The sequence below is a fragment of the Corvus moneduloides genome, chromosome 3 (assembly GCF_009650955.1).
Source record: "Corvus moneduloides isolate bCorMon1 chromosome 3, bCorMon1.pri, whole genome shotgun sequence".
Lineage (NCBI taxonomy): Eukaryota > Metazoa > Chordata > Aves > Passeriformes > Corvidae > Corvus > Corvus moneduloides.
In genome coordinates, this window is record NC_045478.1 from 73875023 (window position 1) to 73882275 (window position 7253).

General features: G+C 36.5%; 1 protein-coding gene across 4 annotated transcripts in view; it reads right to left on the reverse strand.

The window, feature by feature from the left end:
- Positions 1–6560, reverse strand: part of FMN2 (formin 2) — a 166291-nt gene extending 159731 nt beyond the window's left edge. For all 4 annotated transcript variants that reach the window (XM_032102204.1, XM_032102201.1, XM_032102203.1 and 1 more), the window contains exon 1: positions 6496–6560. The gene's annotated coding sequence lies outside the window, so the exon portion shown is untranslated. The remainder of the gene's footprint in view (positions 1–6495) is intronic.
- Positions 6561–7253: the final 693 nt, after the last annotated feature.

Consider the following 7253-nt stretch of genomic DNA (forward strand, 5'->3'; position numbering starts at 1 on the left):
CTTGTTAACTGTACCTAGAGGCACAGCTGTGACTATGATGGAAGGAGTCACTTCCAACTCTTGACAGATAGTCAGTAATGAGTAGAAGCATGTAGGACCAAGCATCACTTTCTTTCATGTATTACTGTGGATAAGGAATACAATGAAATTATCTCACCAGTTTACAGTTCAGACATTTTAATTGCTTTTACTTTTGCCTTCCATATCTTGGTTCTTGGATAACATTAGTAAATGTTAATGCCCATGTCTTTCAAATATTGTCAAGACATGACTGACAATGTAAAGGATGTTCTGTATTCATCATCTATTTTTTTCTATAATTTTTATACAATTTACTTTAGCTTTATGCAGCAGATTCATTTTCCCTTTGTGAATACCCTTAGTTGGATTCCAGTCTTCTGCAGTGTCACAATCCAAACAGAACTGATCAGAAAGAAAGGAAAGAATTAAATATTTGCCTCCCTATATTTTTAGATAGAGTTTACACTGTGAAAAAATGTAGAAAAGAGATTAAGGAAATTTATATTTAATTACTGAAAATTTAGGTGTGAGAGAATTGCAAAGAGTGTAGGGAGTTATAATTGAGGGATGCTTGCTTGGTCAAGGTCTTAATTTCTCCTAAAACTGTAACATGGTCCACCACAGGGAAGTGGTTACAACAACAGGCCTATCAGAGCTCAGGAGGTGTTTGAACAATGCTCTCAGGAACATGGTGTGATTCTTGGGGTGTTCTGCTTAGGGCCAGGAGTTGGACTCAATGATCCTGATGGGTCCCTTCCAACTAAGCAAATTCTATGATTCTATGAAAATGTGGCAGCCTAGAGTGCTTTAGGAAATTAGTTATAGAACCTGAAGTAATACACAAGCATTAAGTTATGCAACAACTGGCAAGAAAAATTTCAAGCAAATGTTTTACTGTGATCTGTCCCCAACCTTGCCAATATCTTCATATTAAGAGCTTACATAAAATTATTTAGAAAGCAGAGTCCTTCCCAACATCCGAGTTGGTCAGTTTCACACATTAAATGACATTACTTTTCCGTTTCATTTGTGTTCAGGAAAGATGTTCAAGTAAACAAAATTTAAACACTCAGGAACAGCCCTAAATTAAACTTAGAGACACTTTGTGTGAACTGTCCATAGAGCAGCTCATCTTTTTGTATGTGTTTACAATACGAAGGATAAAATATGCCCTAAGAGGTCTTACCTTTCAATTTTTTAAAATAATGTACTCAGCACCAAGGGAAAAACACCATCTGGGGAAAAAAACGATTAAATGTTCAATTAACAAAATTCTGATGGTCTTCCCTGAGCCAGATCACCTGGGGTGTTATTACAGGAGGTGTCTGCTTTACTAAAGTAGTGTTAGGCTACCTTAGCATAGTCTAAAGAAGAAAAAAAAGTCATAAGAAGACTTGTGACTTTTAAATAGGGTGTTTCCATTATAATCTGGTGCTTTAGTTGCTTCTGTGCCAGAAATCTGCCCAATATCCACAGATACTGAAATATTTCAGGATATATTACCGGAAAAATTAAAAAAAAAAAAAAAGGGGATTTGGATTGCAGATACATCTGGTTCAAGAGCAAGCTTCCAGCAGTTGTCAGTATAGACAATGTTGTAGGAAACACTCTAACAGTAAGCAATGGGAAATTTAATTCCACAAGTCTGTCATTCCTATTAATGAATGTCCTTAGATAAGGGAGTTGGTTTGTTTGTTTTGACTGAGTCTCACAACTCCAAACAGTTGTGCTGGGTGCCTGGTTCAGGGTGTGCTATCATGTTAGCTGTGTTTTGTGCTCACAGACACGTCAGTCAAAGGTGGGACCAGTTGCACCAAACACTAAGCAAAGTGCTACAAGCACATCATTCCTACTCCAGAGAGCTGATAATCTAAGTAGACTCACATGGATAACCTCATTAACTCAATTACATTTATTCTCTTCCCCCTGCCTTTCACTGCTTTCGCTTTTGCATCACAGTGCAGCAAAGAGGTATTTGATAGACAAATACCAGTAGCCTTCTAGAAAATATGAACTAGAAATAGATTCTTAATGTGGAAAGGATAGACTCTTGGCCTGGTAAAATAAAGTGGTTGTTTCATGTTTACAGCAAGTATGTGTAAAGTGGGAAAAGAAAGAGTGCTAAATCTGTCAGTACTTTCAAATCAAAGGACAATAAGCTACACAAAAGCTCAGGACAGTACAGAGCATACGTGTCACTGACATGGGATGAATATGACATGAAATGCTCAATCACAATATAGTGTTATAAAGAAGCTAAGGAAAGTAAAGGAAGAATTGGAAAAGGAAAACTGAAGACAGATGGAAGATCAGTCTTTTCTGTAATACATCATAAGGAAGAACTGCCTTGAACTCTCTGATTTCTGTGTGGCTTATCTGTGGGTGTAGAAATTAGCCTCATGTTTCTATTTCATCCAAATACATGAATTCTCAAGCTCTCAATGAATTCTCAAGCAAAGCAAAGAGCTTTTCTGCCCCACAGATACCAAAGTGCTGGACTTCTCTTGCACAATTGCAGAAACATATAATTACTCACGTTGATGTATTAAGCTTTCTTTTCAGCCGTTGCTGTTACCAGTACTACTTTTGTGGCAAGATGCTATAGCTCAATGTGAGTATGCGAAAGAGAAGGAAACTCATGACAGGACCAATATTGACACTAGGTTCTAATATAGATCAAGAGCTCACTGTGCTCTAAGGACCCTGTAAACATAGCAGAAGACAAAGTCTCGGGTTTTGGGGAGTCTGCTTGGTGATTTTTGTTGATTTTGATTTCATTTATTTATATTTTTATTTTTTATTTAATTTAGGGCACAAGACATCTACAGATAAAGCAGAAATATGCAATATTAGAAAATGCACCTTATTTCAATCTTGTCAGATCATTACATCAGTCTGAGAAACAAGGAGAAAAGAATTTGACAGGATATTTACAGATCTTGCTTTCTTTCTGTTCCACTCTACTGAACTTACTATTATTCACTCCCATTAGGGACTATTCATGACACAATTGTTTTTCTTCAATCATTATGTCAATATCTGATTAGACACAAGCTTCTTATGTTCCTTCTAACTCAGTGTTAATATAAAATATATCAAGTGCCATAACAGGGTTCTAAGCAGTCCAAAGTTTCTGTGTGAAATTTTATATTAAGAGTCTGACATTACTCCCTCTGATGTGGAAATCCAGCTGTGTCCCAGAAAGGAAATCAGATGGCTTTCCATTAAACCACAGTTCTCAAGACTGTCTGCATAGGCAGGAATAAGTCAATTGGAAATAGCTGTGAATAAACATCTCTTTAGCAGTATGCAGGATATAAGATTTTTCTGATAATATAAGTCAGAAAATTTTCATATCTGTAATAATTCCTTTTAAAGATATAAAAAGCATAAAATATATACACTTTTCAAATTCAACTCCTATGGTCCTCAGCAGAGTTACAGTTCCTTAAACTGGCATTAGCTCAAATAATGTATTAATAGGCTGCTTATGTTGCCAATTAAAGCCCTGACTGCATGGAGGATTTCAGGGAGACGTTAAGGCAAAACCCACACCAAAGTTGTCTTTATTTATAAATATATATATATATCTTGACACAGCTGCCTTGATCCCTCAATTAGGGTCTGCTCCAGATGTGTCCTAGAACCCTTGGTACTCCTGTTGTTGTAGCTTGAAATGAATAGATCCTGCCCACTGTTTTCTGAGGAAGGCATACAGATAAAAGACAGAAATATCTTGTTCATGACCTAGAAAACTATCTCTTACTCAAATATTAGCATGCAGTATAGCTTATATTTCAAAGAGATAGAGTATCAAGTTACTTAAAAATTCCTCTAATGATAGTGTCTGCTGTGAGTTATTATTCTATTTTGATTACATTTCATTCCACATTCTCCTCCAATTCTATCATGAAAATAAGTGCAGAGAAGAGAGTCTTGAAATATTTATGATGAGTATATGTAAAGGCAGCTTTAGAGAATGCAAATTTAAACTCTCCATTGAAATATAGCCTGTATATAAACTGCTGTGCTACAGAGTACAACACTGAAGAAAGTCATAAATTTCTGATAGAAAAGATATTAAAGACCCAGGCTGTTGGATGAAGCAGGAAACCTCCAGATCAGAATGTAATGATTAAAGCATTGGAAAGAAACTGAATTTTCTTATGTACAATTGTGAAGACATTATAAGGAATTTAGTATAGGTAAGGATTAAAATTTTGAACACGTAAATATTTTTTGACTTCAGATCTTGAGATAGAACAAATAATTCTCTTCTTCTGCTGCAAAATTAATTTACTAAAAAAAAAGGTAAGGAAGTTTGATCCAGGTCAGGAATGTGTGTACACATAAATCACAAAAATCATTGTATATGTTCAGTATGACGATAAACTTTGAAAACTGCTGAGTTTTGGGGTATTTTGAGTTCTTGCCATCTGCTGAATCAGACTGAGAAATCTTACAGGTATTTTGTAAACACTAAGAATTTCAGTAACTAGAATTGATTACAAAGACTGTTTCATATCTACAGTAAGTTCTCACTACTTAAGCCTGGCACATCTAGATTTTTCTGTTATAGAGCCATTTGTATAAAGACTTAATGAAAAAACATTCTCTGACTTCTTTGTTAAAAAATTTCTTAATAAAACCTCAAAACAAGATGCTTTTGAATTCTTCTGCACTCTTGAGTGCAACTGGTTTCTACAGGCACACAGATATAACTTTGATTATGTGGTATTAGTTATTTCAGTGGTTTGTGGCTTTTTGCATATATATTACACCATTTCTTCTGCTAAAGAAATATCCACAAAAACTGGGTTTATATTGCCACCTCATTTATCATCTCAAACCAGATAAAACAGGTCTGATGTACTAAGCCGCCTACTTGGTTTGTTATTTTTAAACATGGGGGGTATAGCTTTTTGTCTGTGGTAAGATTTCCCCCTGCTTCTCACTCAACATCCCTAGACAACTCATAACTTTTTATCAGTTAAAAATGGTAAGATAATGATAGCAATTCAGCTTAGGGAAAACACTTGCAGATCCTGGAAGACTGAATACGAGCTGCTCTAATGCATCATTATCTGTTATTTATTTATTTAACACACTCATCATGTTTTTCTTTGAGGATTTTTCTTTAAAACAAAATCCACATCCAGCATAGATAGGACAAGCACAGTTTGGCACCACAACAAGGCTATTTTATTAGTCTCCTTTGTCCAATTATTGACACCTATTTTTCTTAGCTGCCACGATAGCTCCACTTAAAGGCACGGAGGAAAGAACTTTTTTGATGAAAGGAAAAAAAAAAACCCCAAGCAATCCATCCATTCAGTCAGGTAGCCTGGTTCCCATAAATATAAGTCCAGTGTTATGTAGGCAGCCTGAAGACCCTGCCCTGTAGTTGCACTGGAACACAAATGCTGTCCTGCCAAAGCAGCGAACCTCCTGTGTGGTGGAGCTGCTTCTCTATCCTGTTCCTCTCCTCTTGTGCACATGCTGTAAGCAGGATGCAAAGCAAAGAGAAGAGAAACAAAGCACTACAGCTGTCATGTTCTGAAGCTACTGCTTGCTTCCGTGTAGCCGAGAACACGCAAACAGTATCGGGTAACAACGAGAGAAGGTAGCTGGAGACTGGGGAGAAGGAGTTAATTACTGTTCCCTGTTCCTTCTTTCAGTAAAGTAGTGTCTAAACACATACCCTAACTATCTACATTGGCCATCCAGTGGTTAGTCTTAAAAAAGGCTTATTCCTAAACGACAGATAAAGTTTAGAGAACTCATCTGAATCTTTAATTATGATCGAAATTTTTACAATGATAACAAAAAAAGCTTTTCTCTTTTGGACGGGGAGCTTCATAGGGAGTTAGGTATTCAGTTACAGCTTTTCTGCTGTGCTTTTAGATCTTCCAATTTCTCTGAAAGTATGTGCATATGTCAAGTGTTATATTTTAAATATCTTTAGCTGCACTAACACCTTTGGAGGCAAATGCAAGTCTACAGCTGCTCCCAGTCCAGCCATCTCTGAGTGGCACAGTTTTCTGTCTTTGATACCACCCATGCGACACTCCAAATAAATCTCATTCACATGTGCATAGAGTTCGGTTTATCTCTTTCAGTCTTCATTGCTAAAATTGCCCTTTACCCTTATGCACAGCTGGTTGCTGTGTGGCATTCCTTCTACTTAAAAGGTGGAAAACCTCTTAAGAGCCTAAGGCTGTTCAGAACTGCTCCCTGGAGTGGCTATAAGCTAAAGCCCCAAATTCAGCCTTCTACCTGTGAGGTAATTCCAATCTAATCCCAGAAAAGTTTCAGATACTGCCACCAATATGTGGGCCACTTAGCCTTGTGTCCAGCCAGAATCCTTATTTAGCAGGTCATTGTGTTTTTCTTCAGCTCTTAGACCATTTATTTCCCAAACATACCTTTAATAAAGGTAATAATAATAATAAAGTGGTCATAAGGCAGCCTTACCTTGTTTCCTGCCAAAATGTATTCTGATGTGAACTCAGCAAGTTCTACTTCTGCTCAGTAGAAACATTTCCACACAGACTATACTTATACGAGAGTCAGAATGTCTGGCTTTTTTGCTCTGGGCACCATTTCCAGTCACATGAACTGGGAACAGTTTGATTCAGATGTTAACAGCCACTGACATTTGCAGGAATGTTTAAAAAAATAAATCATAAATGCCTTAAGAAATTTCACTGCGTGAAAGACTTAGCACAAAAGTTATTGAAAGTGTGGTATGTGTTTTATTTGGAGGAACATAGGTGTTCATAGTAATATGTCACATAACTATATATTGTGTAGTGGGGCAAACCATATTGAATAAAGTTTTTTTTCCAAATTTTATGTCTTTACAGTCTCACTAAAGTAGAACTTGTGTGCAAATCAGGGAAGAATCTGACATTTTAATTTTAAATGGGTGTTGGAGTTTGACAAATTAAATGGGATGAATTCCACAAACTGACAAAAGTAGTGGATTAGAATAAATCTGTGATTGGCACCTAAGTGTCCAGTAAGCTCCCTTCCCTCCCTTTATTTATTTTAAACACATTTTTTAATTCTGTAAAGTGATTTATTTTCATTGTCTTAATTTGAAGGAGCTCTGCATCGGAGGGGGCAGGGAAGATGACAGATTTGTGGTTTACATTTCATAGGACTGCAGTAATGGAGACACTCAGAATACATCTCTCTGTTCCAATTCATTTCATGCTCTAAGGAAGTCT